Source organism: Hyperolius riggenbachi, chromosome 1 (genome assembly GCF_040937935.1).
Source record: "Hyperolius riggenbachi isolate aHypRig1 chromosome 1, aHypRig1.pri, whole genome shotgun sequence".
In the NCBI taxonomy this organism is placed as follows: domain Eukaryota; kingdom Metazoa; phylum Chordata; class Amphibia; order Anura; family Hyperoliidae; genus Hyperolius; species Hyperolius riggenbachi.
Genome location: NC_090646.1, coordinates 443759323 through 443784920, shown reverse-complemented (window position 1 = coordinate 443784920; position 25598 = coordinate 443759323). Strand labels below are relative to the sequence as shown.

General features: G+C 45.9%; 1 protein-coding gene across 1 annotated transcript in view; it reads left to right on the top strand.

Annotated features, from left to right (window-relative positions):
- Positions 1-6225: 6225 nt before the first annotated feature.
- Positions 6226-25598, top strand: part of ADORA2A (adenosine A2a receptor) — a 58187-nt gene continuing 38814 nt past the window's right edge. Inside the window, exon 1 of the mRNA XM_068271459.1 lies at positions 6226-6250. The gene's annotated coding sequence lies outside the window, so the exon portion shown is untranslated. The remainder of the gene's footprint in view (positions 6251-25598) is intronic.

Sequence of the window (25598 nt, the reverse complement as noted above, 5' to 3'; positions counted from 1 at the left end):
TGGAAAGATGTATTTTAATTAAATAGCCATACGAAATGTACCATATTGTAGAGTACTGGTGTATTTTTGTAGCAATTTTCAGTGTAAGGGAAGTTTCACTTTGTGCCTCCTTTAGTCCCCCTGTGTCTCCTTCTTTGCTGCTTTGCAACTCCTTCTGGTCCCTGTGCCTCCTTTTGTCCCCCTGTGCCTCTTCCCCCCTGTACATCCCTCTGTCCTCCTTTTGTGCCTCCTTAAGTCCCCCTTTGCGCTTCCTTGTGCCCCCCTTTGTGCCGCCTTCAGTCCCCATGTGCCTCCTTCTGCCCCTCTTTGTGCCCCCTTCAGTCCCCCTGTGTGACTCCTTTTGTCCCTCTTTGCCTCCTTCTGTCCCCTTGTGCTACCTCTGCCTCCCCATGCACCTTTCTGTCCTCCTTTGTGCCTCCTTCTGTCCCCTTTGTGCCTCTATCTGTCCCCATGCCCCTCCTGTGCTTCCCCAGCCTAGTGTGTAAAAGTAAAGTATTGCGCAGCAGAAGCAGTTTTTTCACCTCCCCTCTAGAGTTTAGCGCTGTGTCTGTGTGACCATCATGGCTGTCTCTTGCTCCCTCTAGTGCTGGCACCTCGCGTCGTGTGTAATCACGCTACACGCGCTAAGAGATGCTGGGCACTAGGGCAAGTGGTGTGCAAATAGGCAGAAGCAGGGCACTGCTCTGACAGCTTCAGATGCGCTATACTCTGCATTTACACACTAGGCTGGGGGAGTGCAGGAAGGCGGTGTACAATGAAATGCGTCAGAATCGGTGGGTGGTTTGTATCTCAGGGACTCCCTGTTTTATGCATCCACCCTATACCGCCACGATTCTCTAGTGTGAGGGTGGGTGTTTTTCTTTGGGGGGGGGGGGTCACAGGATTTTTTGCCCGGGGTGACAAAAAGGCCAGAAACAGCAGAAAATGTGTGTTACTCAGCAAGGCAAAAGGTTTTGTGCATTGTACTTCTGTACTGTATGTAATAAATAAACTTAAAATAACTGTCAGGCTGGGCTTGTATACCTCCATTTCTTGTTGAGAACACAGTGTAATTTTATTGGTAAGATAGCTGTCCAAACTCCTCTGCATCCCATGTACAACTACACTAGACATGATAAAAGGGTTAGATAAAAGAACAATGAGAAATAGTTTCATATTGCAGGCAAGGCAAAGGTAACAAGAGATACACATTTTTAAAAACACTGAGGAGGGTGTGGGAACAGTTTGATGTTTTACTGCACACGGAGCAGAGAGGAACTGTGGGTGTAGTGCTGGCCACAAATGGTTAAAGGAAACCTGTAATGACTTAAAAAAAAGAGTTTCACTTACCTGGGGCTTCGGCCAGCCCCATGCAGCCCCAGGTACTCAACGATCCTCCGGGCCCCCGCCACTGCTGTTTCACTTTCACTGACTTGCAAGTCAATGGCCACGGGAGCGTGAACGAGGACACGTGTTGCCAGGGCCGTGCAGGCACAGTGGCCAGCAACAGGCTCAGTCACCAAAAGTGAAACTGAGCCACGGCAGAGGACCAGAGGATCGTTGAGTATCGTCACGGGCTTAGGACAGCTGCAGGGGGCTGACCGATGCCCCGGGTAAGTGAAACTATTTTTTTTTAAGTCATTACAGTTTTCCTTTAATATCTTTCAGCACAGGGAGGAGGTGGGTGGGGTCAGGCAATCAGCTCTTTACTGGGGAAGGAACTACCATTCTGCTGGCAACCAAGAGCTGTAGGACCATTACAGTGTTCCTTTAATATCTTTCAGCACAGGGAGGAGGTGGGTGGGGTCAGGCAATCAGCTCTTTACTGGGGAAGGAACTACCATTCTGCTGGCAACCAAGAGCTGTAGGACCATTACAGTTTTCCTTTAATATCTTTCAGCACAGGGAGGAGGTGGGTGGGGTCAGACAATCAGCTCTTTACTGGGGAAGGAACTACCATTCTGCTGGCAACCAAGAGCTGTAGGACCATTACAGTGTTCCTTTAATATCTTTCAGCACAGGGAGGAGGTGGGTGGGGTCAGGCAATCAGCTCTTTACTGGGGAAGGAACTACCATTCTGCTGGCAACCAAGAGCTGTAGGACCATTACAGTTTTCCTTTAATATCTTTCAGCACAGGGAGGAGGTGGGTGGGGTCAGGCAATCAGCTCTTTACTGGGGAAGGAACTACCATTCTGCTGGCAACCAAGAGCTGTAGGACCAAGGTAGAAGCCAATAGCCGGGTATTTATAATAGATTCATTGCACAAAGTTCAAATATGCATTGCAGAAAACTCTGTGCATTGCTAGCTAATGCAATTCTACTATCATAGGCATTAAAAGAATGGGAGGCTGAACAAGGACTTTAATTACTTAATGTCTCCCCCCTAATGTAGCCACTTCCTTCAGTAGCACAGGGGTTTTCCATTTTCATGTGTATGAGCACAAAGTATTCCCAGCATGGTAAAGATATGACAGATCCTTTATTTTCAGATATTCCCAGTCTGACATGGCAGGCTAAGGCTTGTCCCTTCTTTCTATGGCTCTTCCCTGCAGGAGTCTCCATTTGGGAAAAGGTTACATATGCTATAAACTTTGACTTTTTGCCCTTGTCACAGCCTGAGCAGGACAAGACTGTGCAAGCAGAAGGAATAGTTCTGGGCATGTGCATTCCGGAGCCTGCAGGCTGGGTAGGGATGTAGCTGATGCTGTACAGAGAGAGGTACCACATGCCTGCAGGTTCATTAAACCCTATAACCTGCCACATATAATGATTAAACAATACAGAGAAAAGGAAGTTCCTCAGTAATCACAGGCATGTGATTACCTTCAGTCAGGAGCTTTCCTGCAAAATGTCTGGACTACAAATGTATTCTTGTGGATAAGGCTGCAGGTTCACACAGCACTGTGATATTTCTGACTTTATCTGAAATCCAGAGCCTTTCAGTGAAGACTCTTGGGAATGAAACAGGGCATAATTGCAGGATTCTGTAAGTCAACAAATGCAAACAAAATATACTGGTGTATACCTCCCAACTTTTCAAGATAAGAAGGACCACTTAACCAGCTGAGCGGTCTGGACGAGCTCAGCTCGTCCAACACCGCCAGCGGCTGCCGCTCAGGCCCTGCTGGGCCGATTTTAATGAAATAAAAAGCAGCACACGCAGCCGGCACTTTGCCAGCCGCGTGTGCTGCCTGATCGCCGCCGCTCTGCGGCGATTCGCCGCGAGCAGCGGCGAAAGAGGGCCCCCCTAGCCGCCTGAGCCCTGCGCAGCCGGAACAAAAAGTTCCGGCCAGCGCTAAGGGCTGGATCGGAGGCGGCTGACGTCAGGACGTCGGCTGACGTCGATGACGTCACTCCGCTCGTCGCTATGGCGACGATATAAGCAAAACAAGGAAGGCCGCTCATTGCGGCCTTCCTTGTTTATTCTGGGCGCCGGAGGCGATCGGAAGATCGCCTCCGGAGCGCCCTCTAGTGGGCTTTCATGCAGCCAACTTTCAGTTGGCTGCATGAAATAGTTTTTTTTTTATTTAAAAAAAACCCTCCCGCAGCCACCCTGGCGATTTAATCAGAACGCCAGGGTGGTTAAGCCACACCCCTGCCACACCCTTAATCATGCCCTCGACACACCCCTAGTCATGCATTCAATAAAGATTTAATAAGAAAAATATTTTATCATTCAAACCACTCTGGTCCTTTATATCCTGGTTCATTTTCCTTCACATTAACATTTAATGTTAATGAAAATAAGAAATATATCAATTTAAAGTATGAGAATAGAGTCAATTAAACACATTTTACGGTAGAAAAATACATATATTTACATGAATCTGTACATTAGTCCTGAAATAGGGACAAATGAGGAAGAAAGAGGGACCTAGGGACAGGGTTCTTGAAGAGGGACTGTCCCTCCAAAAGAGCTATGCTGGTGAGCAATAAACCGACAGGGAGATCCTGTAAGCCTCTATACTGGACATCACATGCATAATCATGGGCAAAGCAAAGGCAGAGATGCTCAGGATTTAACTTTCATTCTCTTTATATTTACGGTATATATTATCTTTTTTAATAAAATTTTAAATATCTCTAGACAGATATCTATGTATAGTATTTAGAACAGGGATATAACTATACAGAAATTATACAGAAATAAGATCAATGGGTAATACAATCTTATGTGTTTGCATCAAATATCAAAGAACATAGTACAACAGCATAGACCACTAACAGAAAAAACAATTATGTATATTTTCATTCTTAAATGGCACTTGTAGTTCCCATGGGCCAATGCCTTTACGTGTGTATGAAGCACTTGGAGGATAGTGGGAAGCTCAGTTTTTTTATAATAATTCTTCATTTACAAATAAATAGGTATTATCCCTTTTCTCTTTTTACAAATTACAGCATGATATGTCACCAGTGCTTACAAAACACATTGTTATGAAAAGTAATTTTGTTGTGTCACACAATGACAATAAAGTGCTTGAATCAGTTTTATCCACTGGCAAGCTAAGTCCTGCCCTACTGTCTTATTAAAACCATCTCTCTTTTTTATAACTAATTTAAAATAAAGAAATAATAAGAACCATCCACAACTCTCAAATAATGACCTTCATAGAAGAAAAAACCCTGAAGGCAAGAAGACTCAAATGAGAATATGTAGTTATGTAATGAGCTATGTAATGCTAGGTACACATCATTCAATTTCCTGTCAGATCGACGGGTTGAACTAATAATGTCTGACATGTCAGATCTGCTCTTGATAGTATTTTTCAAATCACTACTGCACAAAATCAATTCCGTTATCGATCGGGAGCAGATCGGACATGTCAGAAATGATTGGCTAGACCCGTCCATCTGATGGGAAATTGAATAGTGTGTACCTAGCATGAGTACGGCCTTTCCCAATTGATTTTCCAACAACGAAACAATCAAACGTTGAGTAAAGGATGATGCTTTTTTGGTAGATTTTTTTTGTATTAGATTCAACATTTTTTTTGAATCTTATGTCAATCTATTAAAATGTTAATTACAGCATCAGTGTTAGCTTGTGCCATGCATGTTTAGTAACTAACAACTGATTTCTGGGTCTGTTTTGCTGAATTAAAATTTGCCTCTATTGTGTATAAGGGCTGGAACCCACTAGAGGGATTTTGGCAGCGTTTTTGGATCGCCGACAATAGCCAGAGATTCCAAAAAATGCTTTGCCTAGGTATTTAATTGGTGGGAAACCCACTAGTGCGATTGCAATTAGGGATAATCGCAATCGTACGACATGCAGCATGCTATGTAGAAAAACACTGCAAGATCTCTTTGAAAGGATTTTGTAGTGATTTGGGGGCCAAGCGTTTTGATTTTTAAATAAAGTTAATCATATTTACCAAGTGTCCTGATGTCTGGCTTACGCCCGTAGCCCAGCCCCCAAGCAAAAGAGGTCACATTGCTTCTTTGATTGGTCCTAGAAGAGCACGTATGATCTATTTTATTAGGAGGTGGGCATATGGACAGAAGCCAGACATCGGGACACCTGGTAAGTATGATAAAGTTTATTTAAAAAGAAAAAAAAAACCCTAATCAGAAAGTTCAAATCGGAGGGAATTGCAATGGGCCTAAGAATCGCTGCACACAGCGCTTGCCTGATTTTAAATTGCTGCAGAAATTCCTAGTGGGTCCCATGCCTAAATGCTGATTGCCGTCATTTATATAGCTGAATTCCAATGCGTAGTGCTGGTGTCTTCTATTACAATTCCCATTCCCTCTCCTTTACAGTTATTTTAGCTATTCAGAGAAACTATCATAAATAATGATTTAATTAAAGCCAGGGGAAGTGGACTGGATTTTTTCTAGAGGGAAGGCGTTCTGCTTGCAGATGGAATTTGTGTGGAGATAACAAAATGGAATGAATACAAGGGGTGAATTGTGAAATAAAGAGGCTTGGGGAAAGAGATGCAAGCTGGTTCTATGTAAGTACAACTTTCCTGAGCAACCACAAACACTTGTGTGAAAAGGTGTATGTTGTCTGTGTCCTCATACACAATGGGATGGAATGCTTTTGTGTGACAGTGCCACTGGCAGAGTGATGGACAGAAGCACTTAAATGAAAGGTCCTGTTAATTGGAAATAGAAAGGCTATGTAAAGTGCAAAGACCTGTTGTGTAGATGTTTGTTGTATTGACATGTCAAACACACACACCATATTTCAATGTCATTTTACTTGTGTTGCAGCTACTGGATGGAAATGTGTGAAGAGGGAATTTTTGAATTTTGACACAGGTAAATACATATCTAAAATTTTTCTATAAGTTAAAAATGTAGGAAACCCAGTCAAGTTAGGGAAGACCGGAACCACTAACATTTTGGCCCAAAAGGATAGTCCAGAGGCTTCCCCAGTCTTCTTTCCTGCGCTTGGTGCCAGTGACCGCCCTTGCCTTGATCACGGCGTACGAACCCAACTGCACTGCGCAGACGCCTGTATTGTCCGTGCCCGAGCAGTAGCAGGAAGTCACTCGTGCGCGTTTCTTTTCCTTCATGCATGAGCAGCTTTGTGGTACTGCGCAGCCACGGACCCTACTTGTGCCTGCACAATGCATCTGTACTCTTAAGGTGGCCACACACCATACAATTTTTAATATATCTGTTCAATTCATGAATAGCAATCAATTTTTCAGACTGATTGTAACATTTCAAAAATTTGACCAATGAACCAGACACTTATGTTAAATTTTTCTTCAGTTTTGATAAAAATGATTGGAAACTCTGAGCAATTTGCTTGGGTGCATATGTAGATAAATTGACAATATACCACACGTCATTCAATTTTCATAAAAATTGATCAGAAAAATCCAGCATTCAACTTTTATGAAATAAAAATGGGAAATCCAATCGGATTTCTTGCTCAAATAAAAAAAAGCTTTAAATTTTTACTGGGAAATCCAATTTTGTTAATCAAATTGCTGTAAAATCAGATCATTTTATTGTATTGTGTGTGGTCACCTTTACATGGCTGGAAGCGTGGCTGTAAAGAAGAGAGTCCTGGCCAGCTGCGGAGAGGTCTAAGAGGATTGGAAAAGCCTGTGGAGAATCCTGAGGCTTCCTTCCCTCTACTGAGGTTAAATATTTCATTTTTTTTTCATAGGACTTCAGATTTACTGTAATGTGTACCTGAGGCAAGCATCGGGTTCAAAAGTAAATGACTTAGCTTAGAACAGGGAAGTCTCTGGATCCTGTAGAGGCTTCTCACTCCATCCTCCGGTCCACTGTTGCCTAGCATGGAACCCCCAAAGGAAGCCAATAAGCTCTTGTCTAATTCCAAGCTCATGACCGCACCCTCCTTCAAGCAGAAGTATGTTTGTACTTCTTTTGCATGTGCAGGCCATGCCGGAGCAGCTTGTGCGTCCTTACTACTGTGCAGGCGTGGCCGTGCTCGTTTCGAGTGCAGCATGGCTGTGTTCTTGCATGAAGAGGAGTGCAGTGGTGATGTGTGAAGGGTCCCAGGCACCAGCGGAGGTCTAGAGTAAAGCGTGAGAAGCCTCAGGAGGATCCAGAGGCTTCCCTCTCCTTAGGTAAATACTTAATTTTCAGGTTCTCTTTAAAGAGACGCTGAAGCGAAGAAACAAAATTATAGTATATTTAATTGGCTGTGTAGTACGGATAATTACTAGAACATTAGTAGCAAAGAAAATATTCTCATATTTTTATTTTCAGTTATAAGTTTTTTTTTTGTAACATTGCGTCATTCTCTACTATTTTCAGTTTACACACTACTCAGCATTCTAAATGATATAACAGAGCAGGCTAGTGAACTTTTGACCCGTCCTCTGCAGAAACAAAAACAATACAGTGCCAGACACTTGAGATAATAAGTGTCAGAAGATAGAGCTCTCTGCGACTTTGAAAGTCGTGGAGCTTAATGGCTCTTTTACATAAATAACAAATGGAGTTCCTTAACCCTTCCTGTGCTGGAAACAATATTAGACTTATGTCTCTGCTCCTAATGTTTTATTTCTTAGCTGTACTACACATACAAATCATTACATCATATTTTTTTTTCCCGCTTCAGTGTCGCTTTAAGGAATTTCCCAAAGCATTAGATAAAAGTATCTCCCAAGTTATATCAGTTATTGCCATTCGTTTTCAAATGTGTCCCACATCATGGATCGCTAATGATGTCGTTAGTGGTGTTGCTGTATTCACACAAGATTTTTCTGGCTGATAAAAGGCCAATGCAAATCCAGTGTATGTAGCTAAAAGCTACTTAACCACATTAAGTTTCTGGCCAAACAATTATGAATGATAATTTCTGCAAAAAAAAAATGTAAAGTGTGTACAGGTGTCTCCTGACAATGCTGGCCTCCCTAGTAGGGATCCTTCTGGAGGGATCGCTTTCCCCCATGCAGGAGAAGAGCTGCAGTTCTAGCTTTGACATGTCAGGAGGAAGAGAAGCCCACAGACTGTGGAAAATGGCAGAGGAAGGTGGTAAGATATGAAGGGCAGTGCTGAACTAATCAGCTTTGGCCATACTCTAGCCCTGTTGTCTGGTTTCCTTTTAGCACTTAGGTGGGACCTAATTTAATCATATCCCGATGTGATGTGACTTGGTGGTGGACATGAGAACATCCCAGTCTCATGGGCTGTTATGCTACATTATTCCTGGAATTTTTCCAAGCTGACTCTTCCCTCCCACACAGCCACCAGCAACCAGCCTGTAATCACGCATTGTATTCCCCCAACTCCCCATTCACCTTTCTCTAATCCGCTGCATGTATTCCCCTCCATCTGTGTAGTGCCTGTTCCTTTCCCCATTTACCTCCTTGTTGCTCGCTAACTGTTATCTGCTTTCCTTCCTTTTTTTCATCCAATAGACTTTTGCAAGTCCGCTGTGGATCCTATTATGCTTATGTCCTAATTACCTGTTTTCCAGAGCCGGGACAAGGTCCTCCAGCACCCAAGGCTGAGACACCAAAGTGTGCTCCTCCATCCCTTCCACCCCAGTCGTCACACACTGATTGCTATTACACTAACAGGTGCCCCAGGGCTTCCAAACACCTTAATGTCTACTTATCTGGCCTGCAGTTACTGCCATGTATCCCCCTTTCTTATGTATCTCTGCTTCAAACACAATAGGGGAATGATAGCTGAGGGAGTTGTGCGCCCCTCCTACACTGCGCCCTGGGGCTGGAGCCTTTCTCGCCTCTGCCTCGGCCCAGACCTGCTTCTTTCCCCATGTATTCCCCTTTATATTTTGCCTCCCATGCCCCCCCTTACCTTCTCCTGTGTGACGCTCCCTACCCCAAATCATCCTTTAAAGGGGCACTATGGCAAAAAATTGTAACATTTAAAATATGTGCAAACATATACAAATAATATTTAGAGGACCCCGTGGATTCCCTTAAAGGAGTCTTAGAGCTATTTAAACTGTTTTCATCTTATACTGGTTTAAATGTAAACTGGGGAAAGTCCAAGATACTTCCTTTAAACCATACTCTATCAGTACAAACCCAACTAGAAGTTGTATCCAGAACCAAATATCTAGGAATAATTGTCTCAAATAACTCTGCAGATTACTTCTCTGACAACATACTACCACTAATACAATACACCAAAAAGAGGCTCCTGGGGTGGCAGGCTCTCCCTCTCTCTTTGATTGGGAGAATTAACCTTATTAAGATGAAGCTCCTCCCTAAATATCTATATTTACTCAGAAACTGCCCAATCTGGCTACATAAAAGCTTTTTTAAACAGCTCAACTCACTTCTGTCTAGCTTCATCTGGTACAATAAAACTTCGAAACCTATGGCCCATACTCACGAGGGACTTTTGTCGCCTCAACACGCGGCGCGCGCGTGTTGCGGCGACAGGTCGCCCGTGATTATGGGCCGCGCGCACCCCGAACTGTCGCCCGCAACGGGCGCGCACCCCGAACTGTCGCCCGTCGCTGATGTCGCCAGGCGATTGAAAAGTTCAATCGCCTGGCGACAGTCGCCGCCGCAACTCCGCCGCAGCTGTCGCTAGTCCGCGTGAGTACGCGGACTAGCGACAGCAACCTCCATTGAGGTACACAGAGCTTCCGGCGAGCTTCCGGCGGGGGGAGGAGGAACGTCGGCGACAGCTTCCGTCATGCCGCTGGTCCCTCTTCCGCGTGTGTACGCGGAGGGACCTGGCGAGGAGCTGTCGCCGGCCTGTCGCCCACACGCTCACGTGTGCTGGCGACAGGCAACATTTGCTGCCCGTGAGTATGGGCCATTAGTCTTAAAAAACTCCAGAGGCCATGGACGAAGGGGGCCTGGCATTCCCGGACCTCTATAAATATTTTATGGCTAGCCAGCTGGTTACGGCCCATTGGTGGCTTGTGCAAGATAAGACAAATGCTTCAATAGTTCTAGACGCAGCCCTCCTGGGTTCTTATGAGGCACTTGCTCAAATACTGTATAGAGGAATGCGGGCACCGTACCCTTTAACCATCAACATGAAAGTAGTGTTAAGGGCTTGGAGTATTGTCCAATCTTGGTTTTCCCCATCTAGTAATTCCTTCTCTCCAAGGGTTCCACTCTGGAACAATCCCACTTTACCATGATTTTTTAAGATCCCTGACCCAGTTTTATGGATTAGGAAAGGGATAACTTGTCTAGAACATATTGTCCTAAATAGAGAGTTAATGGACTTTGACACTCTTAAAACTACTTTCTCACTCCCAAACAACTACTTTTTTAGGTATTTGCAGCTGAGACACGCATACGCAGCACAGTTTGGGCGAGAGCCGGTCAGGCTTCTTTCCTCTGCTATAGAGGATATAATTATAAATGAGAATCTCACAAAAGCTCTCTCAGCAATCTACCAAAGCATAATCTTAATTACTGAACCTCACGTTGCAGTTTATAAGCAACCCTAGCTCACAATGATACGCACGTTAGACGATGAGGATTGGGAAGATACGTTAATAAAGCCTTTTGAGTATTTGATATCAACCAGAGACAAATTAATTCAATTTAAAATCATCCATCAGGCTTATCTGACCCCATATAAATTAAGCAAGTTTAACAGAGAGGGCTCCAGCTCATGCTAGCGTTGCGGTCTTGATAGAGCTGATTTTTCTCACGTATTCTGGGATTGTCCCCCGATTGCCGATACTTGGAGGGAAGTGTGTGACTTTGTAAGCTCCATCACAAAGACTCATATTACACCTTAACCCATGACCTGTTTGTTAGGTAATGTGCAAATTCTTGCCACCTCTAGACCTCAGAGACATCTGATTGACCTACTGCTATTTTATTATAGGAAAGCAATTGTCCTGAAGTGGAAGCAACCGGCCCCTCCATCCCTATTGGAAACAATTGGTCAATAATTCTCTTCATCTATACAAGGCCACCTATATAGCAAGGGGTTGCCCATCTAAGTTTAAAAAGGTGTGGGGGCTCTGGACCTCTAACAGAGACACTGCATAATTATACATGAATACCTTCTCCTCGATTTCTGTGATAGTTCTTATATTTTAGTCTGCTAATATATACAGAATTTAATTGATGTGGTAGATATAATACCTTACTCCTGCCATGAGCCTCTTATGTAAAAAGGGTAATGTCTCCGGCTCCTGTCAAACTCACAATGTACATAAAGAACCGGTCACCAGATTTTTTTGCTCCCTAATGATGTTCTATATGTAAAAATATGTGACGAATGGAAATACTGTACATTCCTTCTTGTGGATTTAACCTGTCTCCTCACCTGCGTGTGCTGGAGGTCAGGGCTGTTTTTGTAAAGTTTGTTAACTTTTGTTTTATCTTGAAAATTTCAATAAAAAGAATTATAAAAAAAAAAAAACATATACAAATAAGAAGTATGTTATTTCTAGAGTCAAATGAGCCATAAATTACTTTTCTCCTATGTTGTTGTCACTTACAGTAGGTAAGCCTTCAACATGATCTGCCAAGACACCCTGCTCGACAACCTGGCGCAGCTCGGTGTCGACCCCGCACTTTGCGCATGGGTCAAGAGCTTCCTTTCAGACAGGACACAACAGGCCAAGCTCGGAAACTGCTCCTCCAGCATGAGAACTACCAATACAGGGGCACCCCAAGGGTGTGTACTGTCCCCGCTCCTATTCTCTTTGTACACCAACAATTGCACTTCCGCCTCAGACTCCGTCAAGGTCATCAAATTTGCTGACGACACAACAATCATCGGTCTCATCGACGGAAACGGAGAGCGGGACTACCGCAAGGAGATAGGGAGAATCTGCGAGTGGTGCAAGAACTGCAACCTGGTCCTCAACGCAACAAAGACTGTTGAGCTGATTGTTGATTTCAGGAGGAACCCTCCCACTCACCAGTCTGCATAGACGAGACCGAAGTCTCCAGAGTATCATCGGTCTGGTTCCTTGGCACAACCTTATCCACTGACCTAAGGTGGGTACAGAATACCATCAAAATTCAGAAGAAGGCACAGCAGAGGCTTTTTTTCCTGCGCCAACTTAAAAAATTTGGTATGCCTCGGGAGCTGCTGACCAGCTTCTACACTGCTACCACGGAGTCCATACTTTGCTCCTCAGTTATCGTCTGGTATGCCTGCGCATCGGCCAGCGACAGACATAAACTGCAAAGAATCATTAGTGAGGCGGAAAGGATCGATCTCCTCCACGCGGCTAGGATGAGGAAGAGGGCCACCAGGATTTCCTGCGACCCCGCCCACCCTGGCAGCCGCTTTTTTGAGCCCCTCCCATCTGGCCGCCGCTTCCGAACTATCCCAACCAAGACCACCAGGCACAGGAACTCTTTCTTCCCCCAGGCAGTTCTGCTGCTCAACAACTCTGACTCCTGACCCTTCCGTCCTGGTCTGCAATCAGCATACTTGCCTTAGTGGCTCTTCTGCATCTCTAACACACAAACTTCTGTTTCTTTTCTGCATCTCTAACACACAATATAAAAAGATGTTATTGTACTGTTATGTTGCTGGTATGTGGAACTGTAGCCGCTAATGTATTGTAAATGCTGTCAGTATGTGTAATTGTCGCTGTATATATGTAAAATGTACAACTGTCTTTACGTACTTGCCAAGCCATGTGTACCACAAGCAATTCCGAGTACGGCACCACCGTACTTGGCGAATATATCCATCTTGTATCTTGTAGTAGAAATCTGACAGAATCCCCTATGCAGAGATGGACTAATCCAAAACCTGTCACTTCTGTCAGATTTCTACTACCTTCTGTAAGTGACAGCAACATAGGAGAAAAGTAATTTATGGCTCATTTTACTCTGGAAAAAAAAACATACTTCTTATTTGTGTATGTTTGCACATATTTTAAATGTTACAATTTTTCGCCATAGTGCCCCTTTAAAGGATGATTTGGGGTAGTGAGCGTCACACAGGAGAAGGTAAGGGGGGGGGGGGGGGCGCAATATATAGGGGGGATTACATGGGGAAAGAAGCAGGTCTGGGCTAGAGGTGTACCTAACGGTTCGCCGGCGAACGGTTCCAGGCGAACATTGGGGGTTCGCGTTCGCCTGCGCCAGGCGAACTTTTCCGGAAGTTCGATTCGCCCCATAATGCACTATGAGGGTCAACTTTGACCCTCTGCATCACAGTCAGCAGGCACATTGTAGCCATTCAGGCTACAGTAAGCCCTGGAGCCCCACCCCTCCCTTATATAAGGCAGCCTCCGGCGGCCATTACAGTCACTCGTGTGCCTGCTAGAGAGAGGAAAGGGACAGCTGCTGCAGAATTTTTCTCTTAGGGACAGATTAGTTAGGTTCTAGGCTGCTTTGCTTGTTCCTGACTGATTAATATTGCTTTTAAAGCACCCAGCAACAGCTCTTTTCAGAGCTCAACCTGTACATTTTTTTTTCTGACACTTTTGTTGCATGCACAGCCTTGCTAATTGATAGTGTGTGTGCCACTGCCAGCAGCCCAGCACATTCAGTGACTGACTGCCTGTGTGTGTGACAGGGAGCTGCACATTGTACTACCCAGTACTGCATATACCCCAGTACCTGTTGTGTTTACTTAACCCACCTCATCACTGCATATACCTAGCTTTGTGTTGAGTGAACCCAGCTCACTGCATCTAACTACCTGTTGTGGTGAGTGAGAACCCACCTGGCCACCTCACTGCATCTAACTACCTGTTGTGTTGAGTGAGAACCCACCTCAGTCACTGCATCTTAAGTACCTTTACTGTTGAGTGAACCCAGCTCACTGCATCTAACTACCCAGTACCTGTTGTGTTTACTTAACCCACCTCATCACTGCATATACCTAGCGTTGTGTTGAGTGAACCCAGCTCACTGCATCTAAGTCTAACTACCTGTTGTGTTGAGTGAGAACCCACCTCACTGCATCTTAAGTACCTTTACTGTATACTGTTCAGTGAACCCAGCTCACTGCATCTAACTACCCAGTACCTGTTGTGTTTACTTAACCCACATCATCACTGCATATACGTAGCGTTGTGTTGAGTGAACCCAGCTCACTGCATCTAACTACCTGTTGTGTTGAGTGTGAACCCACCTGGCCACCTCACTGCATCTAACTACCTGTTGTGTTGAGTGAGAACCCACCTCACTGCATCTTAAGTACCTTTACTGTTGAGTGAACCCAGCTCACTGCATCTAACTACCTGTTGTGTTGAGTGTGAACCCACCTGGCCACCTCACTGCATCTAACTACCTGTTGTGTTGAGTGAGAACCCACCTCACTGCATCTTAAGTACCTTTACTGTTGAGTGAACTCAGCTCACTGCATCTAACTACCTGTTGTGTTGAGTGTGAACCCACCTGGCCACCTCACTGCATCTAACTACCTGTTGTGTTGAGTGAGAACCCACCTCACTGCATCTTAAGTACCTTTACTGTTGAGTGAACCCAGCTCACTGCATCTAACTACCCAGTACCTGTTGTGTTTACTTAACCCACCTCATCACTGCATATACCTAGCCTTGTGTTGAGTGAACCCAGCTCACTGCATCTAATTACCTGTTGTGTTGAGTGTGAACCCACCTGGCCACCTCACTGCATCTAACTACCTGTTGTGTTGAGTGAGAACCCACCTCACTGCATCTTAAGTACCTTTACTGTTGAGTGAACCCAGCTCACTGCATCTAACTACCCAGTACCTGTTGTGTTTACTTAGCCCACCTCATCACTGCATATACCTAGCCTTGTGTTGAGTGAACCCAGCTCACTGCATCTAATTACCTGTTGTGTTGAGTGTGAACCCACCTGGCCACCTCACTGCATCTAACTACCTGTTGTGTTGAGTGAGAACCCACCTCACTGCATCTTAAGTACCTTTACTGTTGAGTGAACCCAGCTCACTGCATCTAACTACCTGTTGTGTTGAGTGTGAACCCACCTGGCCACCTCACTGCATCTAACTACTTGTTGTGTTGAGTGAGAACCCACCTCACTGCATCTTAAGTACCTTTACTGTTGAGTGAACCCAGCTCACTGCATCTAACTACCCAGTACCTGTTGTGTTTACTTAACCCACCTCATCACTGCATATACCTAGCCTTGTGTTGAGTGAACCCAGCTCACTGCATCTAATTACCTGTTGTGTTGGGTGTGAACCCACCTGGCCACCTCACTGCATCTAACTACCTGTTGTGTTGAGTGAGAACCCACCTCACTGCATCTTAAGTACCTTTACTGTTGAGTGAACCCAGCTCACTGCATCTAACTACCCAGTACCTGTTGTGTTTACTTAACCCACCTCATCACTGCATATACCTAGCCTTGTGTTGAGTGAACCCAGCTCACTGCATCTAATTACCTGTTGTGTTGAGTGTGAACCCACCTGGCCACCTCACTGCATCTAACTACCTGTTGTGTTGAGTGAGAACCCACCTCACTGCATCTTAAGTACCTTTACTGTTGAGTGAACCCAGCTCACTGCATCTAACTACCCAGTACCTGTTGTGTTTACTTAGCCCACCTCATCACTGCATATACCTAGCCTTGTGTTGAGTGAACCCAGCTCACTGCATCTAATTACCTGTTGTGTTGAGTGTGAACCCACCTGGCCACCTCACTGCATCTAACTACCTGTTGTGTTGAGTGAGAACCCACCTCACTGCATCTTAAGTACCTTTACTGTTGAGTGAACCCAGCTCACTGCATCTAACTACCTGTTGTGTTGAGTGTGAACCCACCTGGCCACCTCACTGCATCTAACTACTTGTTGTGTTGAGTGAGAACCCACCTCACTGCATCTTAAGTACCTTTACTGTTGAGTGAACCCAGCTCACTGCATCTAACTACCCAGTACCTGTTGTGTTTACTTAACCCACCTCATCACTGCATATACCTAGCGTTGTGTTGAGTGAACCCAGCTCACTGCATCTAAGTCTAACTACCTGTTGTGTTGAGTGAGAACCCACCTCACTGCATCTTAAGTACCTTTACTGTATACTGTTCAGTGAACCCAGCTCACTGCATCTAACTACCCAGTACCTGTTGTGTTTACTTAACCCACATCATCACTGCATATACGTAGCGTTGTGTTGAGTGAACCCAGCTCACTGCATCTAACTACCTGTTGTGTTGAGTGTGAACCCACCTGGCCACCTCACTGCATCTAACTACCTGTTGTGTTGAGTGAGAACCCACCTCACTGCATCTTAAGTACCTTTACTGTTGAGTGAACCCAGCTCACTGCATCTAACTACCTGTTGTGTTGAGTGTGAACCCACCTGGCCACCTCACTGCATCTAACTACCTGTTGTGTTGAGTGAGAACCCACCTCACTGCATCTTAAGTACCTTTACTGTTGAGTGAACTCAGCTCACTGCATCTAACTACCTGTTGTGTTGAGTGTGAACCCACCTGGCCACCTCACTGCATCTAACTACCTGTTGTGTTGAGTGAGAACCCACCTCACTGCATCTTAAGTACCTTTACTGTTGAGTGAACCCAGCTCACTGCATCTAACTACCCAGTACCTGTTGTGTTTACTTAACCCACCTCATCACTGCATATACCTAGCCTTGTGTTGAGTGAACCCAGCTCACTGCATCTAATTACCTGTTGTGTTGAGTGTGAACCCACCTGGCCACCTCACTGCATCTAACTACCTGTTGTGTTGAGTGAGAACCCACCTCACTGCATCTTAAGTACCTTTACTGTTGAGTGAACCCAGCTCACTGCATCTAACTACCCAGTACCTGTTGTGTTTACTTAGCCCACCTCATCACTGCATATACCTAGCCTTGTGTTGAGTGAACCCAGCTCACTGCATCTAATTACCTGTTGTGTTGAGTGTGAACCCACCTGGCCACCTCACTGCATCTAACTACCTGTTGTGTTGAGTGAGAACCCACCTCACTGCATCTTAAGTACCTTTACTGTTGAGTGAACCCAGCTCACTGCATCTAACTACCTGTTGTGTTGAGTGTGAACCCACCTGGCCACCTCACTGCATCTAACTACTTGTTGTGTTGAGTGAGAACCCACCTCACTGCATCTTAAGTACCTTTACTGTTGAGTGAACCCAGCTCACTGCATCTAACTACCCAGTACCTGTTGTGTTTACTTAACCCACCTCATCACTGCATATACCTAGCCTTGTGTTGAGTGAACCCAGCTCACTGCATCTAATTACCTGTTGTGTTGGGTGTGAACCCACCTGGCCACCTCACTGCATCTAACTACCTGTTGTGTTGAGTGAGAACCCACCTCACTGCATCTTAAGTACCTTTACTGTTGAGTGAACCCAGCTCACTGCATCTAACTACCCAGTACCTGTTGTGTTTACTTAACCCACCTCATCACTGCATATACCTAGCCTTGTGTTGAGTGAACCCAGCTCACTGCATCTTAAGTACCTTTACTGTATACTGTTCAGTGAACCCAGCTCACTGCATCTAACTACCCAGTACCTGTTGTGTTTACTTAACCCACATCATCACTGCATATACGTAGCGTTGTGTTGAGTGAACCCAGCTCACTGCATCTAACTACCTGTTGTGTTGAGTGTGAACCCACCTGGCCACCTCACTGCATCTAACTACCTGTTGTGTTGAGTGAGAACCCACCTCACTGCATCTTAAGTACCTTTACTGTTGAGTGAACCCAGCTCACTGCATCTAACTACCTGTTGTGTTGAGTGTGAACCCACCTGGCCACCTCACTGCATCTAACTACCTGTTGTGTTGAGTGAGAACCCACCTCACTGCATCTTAAGTACCTTTACTGTTGAGTGAACCCAGCTCACTGCATCTAACTACCTGTTGTGTTGAGTGTGAACCCACCTGGCCACCTCACTGCATCTAACTACCTGTTGTGTTGAGTGAGAACCCACCTCACTGCATCTTAAGTACCTTTACTGTTGAGTGAACCCAGCTCACTGCATCTAACTACCCAGTACCTGTTGTGTTTACTTAATCCACCTCATCACTGCATATACCTAGCCTTGTGTTGAGTGAACCCAGCTCACTGCATCTAATTACCTGTTGTGTTGAGTGTGAACCCACCTGGCCACCTCACTGCATCTAACTACCTGTTGTGTTGAGTGAGAACCCACCTCACTGCATCTTAAGTACCTTTACTGTTGAGTGAACCCAGCTCACTGCATCTAACTACCCAGTACCTGTTGTGTTTACTTAACCCACCTCATCACTGCATATACCTAGCCTTGTGTTGAGTGAACCCAGCTCACTGCATCTAATTACCTGTTGTGTTGAGTGTGAACCCACCTGGCCACCTCACTGCATCTAACTACCTGTTGTGTTGAGTGAGAACCCACCTCACTGCATCTTAAGTACCTTTACTGTTGAGTGAACCCAGCTCACTGCATCTAACTACCCAGTACCTGTTGTGTTTACTTAACCCACCTCATCACTGCATATACCTAGCCTTGTGTTGAGTGAACCCAGCTCACTGCATCTAATTACCTGTTGTGTTGGGTGTGAACCCACCTGGCCACCTCACTGCATCTAACTACCTGTTGTGTTGAATGAGAACCCACCTCACTGCATCTTAAGTACCTTTACTGTTGAGTGAACCCAGCTCACTGCATCTAACTACCCAGTACCTGTTGTGTTTACTTAACCCACCTCATCACTGCATATACCTAGCCTTGTGTTTAGTGAACCCAGCTCACTGCATCTAATTACCTGTTGTGTTGAGTGTGAACCCACCTGGCCACCTCACTGCATCTAACTACCTGTTGTGTTGAGTGAGAACCCACCTCACTGCATCTTAAGTACCTTTACTGTTGAGTGAACCCAGCTCACTGCATCTAACTACCTGTTGTGTTGAGTGTGAACCCACCTGGCCACCTCACTGCATCTAACTACCTGTTGTGTTGAGTGAGAACCCACCTCACTGCATCTTAAGTACCTTTACTGTTGAGTGAACCCAGCTCACTGCATCTAACTACCTGTTGTGTTGAGTGTGAACCCACCTGGCCACCTCACTGCATCTAACTACCTGTTGTGTTGAGTGAGAACCCACCTCACTGCATATAGCTAGCATACCCCCGAGATGGACAAAATGGACAAACCAGGTAGAGGAAGAGGTAGAGGCAGACCCAGAGGAAGGCCACCAGGCAACGGCAGGTCTGTGGCTGTGCGAGGTGGTGTTGCTGTGATTTCATGCGGACCTGCCCCAAAATACAGTGCTCAGAAGAAGGCACGTGCCATCACTTCCCAAAATCGTGAGGAGGTGATTGAGTATTTAACACAGAACACCTCATCTCCCGCAGCCACCAGCGCTACAACAAGCACCACATCCGCTGCATTTGACACTTCGCAGGAGTTATTTGGTGGTGGTGGTGAAATCACTGATTCCCAGCCACTACTGCAACAACAACAAGAAGGCGCAGGTACACCACCTCATACGTCTGAGTTAGGTGGCGATAGTATGGACGTAACGTGTGTGGATGGGGATGATGGTGGACCACCTGAAGTTGGTGCACTTGAAGAGGTGTCTGAGGAAAGCGCAGCTGGCCAGGAGGATTATGATGACGATTATACGGATACCACATATGCTTCCGGTAGAGGAGATGACCAGGGGGACAGTTCAGAGGAGGAGTCAGAGAGGAGTAGGAGGAGACGACTCCATGATAGAAGCAGAGGGAGCTTGTCCTCAGAAACAGCTGGGGGCAGTGTCCGGTGCCATGTATCGCCAGCTATGGCCAGGGAGCACACATGCCCTTCAACGTCAGCTGCTGCTGATGCCACCATAGCGCCATCACCCCAGGGGGGCTCAGCGGTTTGGAAATTTTTTCACGTGTGTGTCTCAGATCGGAGCAAAGCCATCTGTTGTCTCTGCCAGCAAAAATTGAGCCGTGGAAAGGCCAACTGTCACGTAGGGACAAGTGCTTTACGAAGGCACCTGGAGAGAAGGCACAAACAGCTATGGCAAGAACACCTGAGGAAAAGAAGCACCCCTCAAAAGACAAGCAGCGGAGAACAACCGTGGCAGCCGTCACAGGGGGCTTCTGCTGCTCCACGTTCCCATGGTATTGTTCGTGGCTGGGGGGAGGAAGAATGGATACACTTTTAAACAATTTAAAAATACAACCATCTAAACTTTCAAACAATTTAACAATACAACCATCTAAACTTTCAAACAATTTAAAAATACAACCATCTAAACTTTCAAACAATTTAAAAATACAACCATCTAAACTTTCAAACAATTTAAAAATACAACCATCTATCATTTTCAAAAATTTTTAAAAAAGGGCAAAAAAACTTGCCCTCCGTAAAACATTCTTGGCAAATGCTTTCGACTTGGTTTGTATTCCGCTGACTCAAGGGTCCATCTGACCACAGATGCCTGGTCGGCAAAGCACGGTCAGGGCAGCTACAGCATGGGTCTCAGCAGGCTCCCACTTCGGGCCGGAATCCAACCTTCATTCCCCGCGGTGACAATGGCAGACTTGCCCTCCATAACGGATTCCCGTTAAAGGATTTAAAGTTAGTTCATTTCAATTAGGGCCGCAAAAGGTCCTCCTGAGTCCTGTATTGTTATTTTTGGTCACTACCTCGGGGCGGGCGTGCATGCCTACCTGCTGCCCTCCTTGGATGTGTAGTGGTAGCCGTTTCTCAGGCTCCACACCGGATTCTATCCCTCATTCCCCGGCCATTACCCGGGGTCACAAATGACAGACTTGCCCGCCTCCATATGATTCTCGTGAAAGGAATGTGGTGTCATCTTTGCCCGCCATAACTGGTTCTCGTTAAAGGATTTAAAGTACATTCATTTCAAATACACAGCAGGGCCTCGAAAGTCCTCCTCCTGTATTGTTATTTTTGGTCACTACCTCGGGGTGGGCGGGCGTGCATGCCTGCCCGCTGCCCTCCTTGGATGTGTAGTGGTAGCCGTTGCTCAGGCTCCACACCGGATTCAAACCTCTCATTCTCCGGCCATTACCCGGGGTCACAATGGCAGACTTGCCCGCCTCCACAGGATTCTCATTGTAGCGGTACTGAACAAGTACACAGCAAGTAGAAAATGTAAATTAAAAACAAAACGTAAGCTTTTTAACAATGCCATGGAAAGTTGAGAAGGAAGTCACACATTACCTGACATCACTGAGTGAGGAAGAGCAATCACGCCATGTTGCGCAGTAGTACAGCATGGCCGTCACTACACAAACAGCTGTTTGCGGTGCATTACACAGTGAGTTTGGTGTGTCAGTGTGAAGCAGTACTCTAATTACACTCCCTGTTTGATGTATGCACATGCAAGATGTTTGAAAGCACGTTAGGCCTGCAATTTAGCATTCAATGTGATTTCTGCCCTTAAAACGCTGCTTTGCGTAATATCCAGATTTTTCACCGGGACTTTTGGCATGTATCCCACTCCGCCATGCCCCCCTCCAGGTGTTAGACCCCTTGAAACATCTTTTCCATCACTTTTGTGGCCAGCATAATTTTTTCTATTTTTCAAAGTTCGCCTCCCCATTGAAGTCTATTGCGGTTCGCGAATTTTTCTGCGAACCGAACCTTCTGCGGAAGTTCGCGAACCCGGTTCGCGAACCGAAAATCGGAGGTTCGCGACATCTCTAGTCTGGGCCGAGGCAGAGGCGAGAAAGAAAGAAAGTGTGTTCCCACTACAGCGGAAAATGGGCACTTTTTTTGTCCATTTACTGCATCGTAAAAACTGACAGTGAATGGAATGTGCTAAGTGGTATTCACTTTGTGCTGTCCACGATTTTTCTGGACAAGCAGATGCATTTTCTATATAGCCTATGTTTGAAATGCATTTGCCCTGGTCTCCGAATGGACTATCAGAGGGGACACTACACTGTCCACTCCCGCTGGCCGTTCGAGGTCCAGGTCAAATTGGGAACCTATCCTTGCTGTGTGTCAGGCTATCCTTCACCAACTCCTTCTGCCCCAGCATTATTCCTGACTGTGCGGTGTGCCCCTTGCTGTTACCTTCCAAACACCTCTGCCATTGTCCTCCTGTAGTTTTCCATTTAGACAGTTTTTGTGTTCTTGATGTTGATATCATCCTGTGTGTTCCTAATGCTCTCCCTCACCCCCTTAAAGAGAACCTGAACTGAAAATTAAAAGTCAAAATAAACATAAACACATCATACTTAACTCCTGTGTAGTCTACTCCTCAATCTCCTTCTCCTCTCCTGCGTCTTGTTTGTCCACTGTGATCAATGCAATTCTCTGTCTTCCATTTTAAAAATGGCCATTACACCATAACAGCTTCCTGGTCGCATCCATCTGAAAATGGTGCCTACGAATAATGGCGCACGGTGTTGCCGCTAATCCGTTTGCCGCTTATCGCTATTTAACGTTAAAGCCTTATTGTTATTTACCATTAAAGCCTTATTGTTATTTACCGTTAACACACAGAACCCTCTCTGTATCTATCCCTAACCCCTAAACCCCCCTGGTGGTGCCTAACCCTAAGACCCCCCTGGTGGTGCCTAACCCTAAGACCCCCCCTGGTGGTGCCTAACCCTAAGACCCCCCTGGTGATGCCTAACCCTAACCACCCCCCTGGTGGTGCCTAACACTAACCACCCCCCTGGTGGTGCCTAACCCTAAGACCTCCCTGGTGGTGCCTAACTCTAAGACCCCCCTGATGGTGCCTAACCCTAAGACCCCCCCTGTGGTGCCTAACCATAACCTTGACAGTGTTACATTAAATCAATTCACCGTTTTGCAGTTAAATAACGTCTGCAGTTTGGCTTATGTAGGGCGCTATTGATAAATAACGTTACTGTGGGCAATAACGTCGGCTGTTTGGCAAATGAACAGCACTATTGATAAATAACGTTAGTGTGTGCCACTATTGATAAATAACGTTAGTGTGTGACGTTTTTCTTTTTTTTCCCCTGTGCGCCATTATTATGCAGTGCTAATGATAAATAGCGATAAGCGTATGTTTTTAATGCGGCGCCATTTTTATGCATAGGCGCTGTGCTCCATTATTCACTGATCCGTCCCGGCCAGCACACTGTTAAACTGTAATATTGCCCACTTGAGCCAACATGGAAACATGGACATTACCTTCCACATTCAGTTGTAACTGACAGCGGCTGATATATAACTGACAGCAACTGGTATAATTCTTTTTTTTTAATCAATTAAACAACTGGTATAATAATAATACAGTGATCCCTATTTATCAATAGGAACTGACGGTGAGGTTAGTATGTAATATTCATTTGCTGCTTCGTCATGTGTTTATTTTAAACAATTTTACTCAGTTCAGGTTCCCTTTAAGGTATGTACACACGTTCGATTTTTCCGAACGATTTGTAGTTCAAACCGGTAGTTTGGACGACAGTTGGACGTATGTACGTTCGATCGTTAGACTGATAACAGCATTTTTGACTGATCCAATTGGCGGATCCGTTGGACTAACTGTCGTTCAAACGACAATTAGGTCCGTACATGTGTACAAACTACTTAATGTATTAAATGACTGATCAAACGACTTGTTGTTTGAATGTCAATTAGGCCCCGTTCACACTGCACGCGGATGGCGTGCGTTCATATGCATTGCGTTCCGCGTGCGTGCCCGTCCGCGTTTGTAATGTGAACACGGCCTTAGTTGACAAATTAATGTAAATTAGTTGCACACTAATAGACATTCAAACAACAAGTCATTATATCAGTCATTTAATCTAGTCCAGGGGTGCCCACACTTTTCCGGCTCGCGAGCTACTTTAAAATTTGCCAAGTCCAGGAGATCTACCAACATTTAAGTGTTGCAGACACCTCCCCCCCCCGGTCGCGAATAGCCCCCAGGTACAAGTGCCTCCAGTATAGGTAGCTAAGTATAGGCTCCTTTAGCAAAGGTAGCTGGGTACAGGTGCCTTTAGCATAGGTAGGTGGGGATAGGTGCCTTCAGCATAGGTAGGTGGGGATAGGTGCCTTCAGCATAGGTAGGTGGGGATAGGTCCCTTTAGCATAGGTAGGTGGGGATAGGTGCCTTCAGCATAGGTAGGTGGGGATAGGTCCCTTTAGCATAGGTAGGTAGGGATAGGTGCCTTTAGCATAGGTAGGTAGGGATAGGTGCCTTTAGCATAGGTAGGTAGGGATAGGTGCCTTTAGCATAGGTAGGTAGGTAGGGATAGGTCCCTTTAGCATAGGTAGGTGGGGATGGGTGCCTTTAGTATAGGTAGGTGGGGATGGGTCCCTTTAGTATAGGTAGGTGGGGATGGGTCCCTTTAGCATAGGTAGGTAGGTGGGGGTGGGTCCCTTTAGCATAGGTAGGTAGGTGGGGTTGGGTCCCTTTAGCATAGGTAGGTAGGTGGGGATGGGTCCCTTCAGCATAGGTAGGTAGGTGGAGATAGGTGCCTTTAGCATAGGTAGGTAGGTAGGGATGGGTCCCTTTAGCATAGGTAGGTGGGGATGGGTGCCTTCAGCATAGGTAGGTGGGGATAGGTGCCTTCAGCATAGGTAGGTGGGGATAGGTCCCTTTAGCATAGGTAGGTGGGGATAGGTGCCTTCAGCATAGGTAGGTGGGGATAGGTCCCTTTAGCATAGGTAGGTAGGGATAGGTGCCTTTAGCATAGGTAGGTAGGGATAGGTGCCTTTAGCATAGGTAGGTAGGGATAGGTGCCTTTAGCATAGGTAGGTAGGTAGGGATAGGTCCCTTTAGCATAGGTAGGTGGGGATGGGTGCCTTTAGTATAGGTAGGTGGGGATGGGTCCCTTTAGTATAGGTAGGTGGGGATGGGTCCCTTTAGCATAGGTAGGTAGGTGGGGGTGGGTCCCTTTAGCATAGGTAGGTAGGTGGGGTTGGGTCCCTTTAGCATAGGTAGGTAGGTGGGGATGGGTCCCTTCAGCATAGGTAGGTAGGTGGAGATAGGTGCCTTTAGCATAGGTAGGTAGGTAGGGATGGGTCCCTTTAGCATAGGTAGGTGGGGATGGGTGCCTTTAGCATAGGTAGGTAGGTGGGGGTGGGTCCCTTTAGCATAGGTAGGTAGGTGGGGATGGGTCCCTTTAGCATAGGTAGGTGGGGATGGGTCCCTTTAGCATAGGTAGGTGGGGATGGGTCCCTTTAGCATAGGTAGGTGGGGGTGGGTCCCTTTAGCATAGGTAGGTGGGGATGGGTGCCATTAGCATAGGTAGGTGGGGGATGGGTCCCTTTAGTATAGGTAGGTGGGGGATGGGTCTCTTTAGTATAGGTAGGTGGGGATGGGTCCCT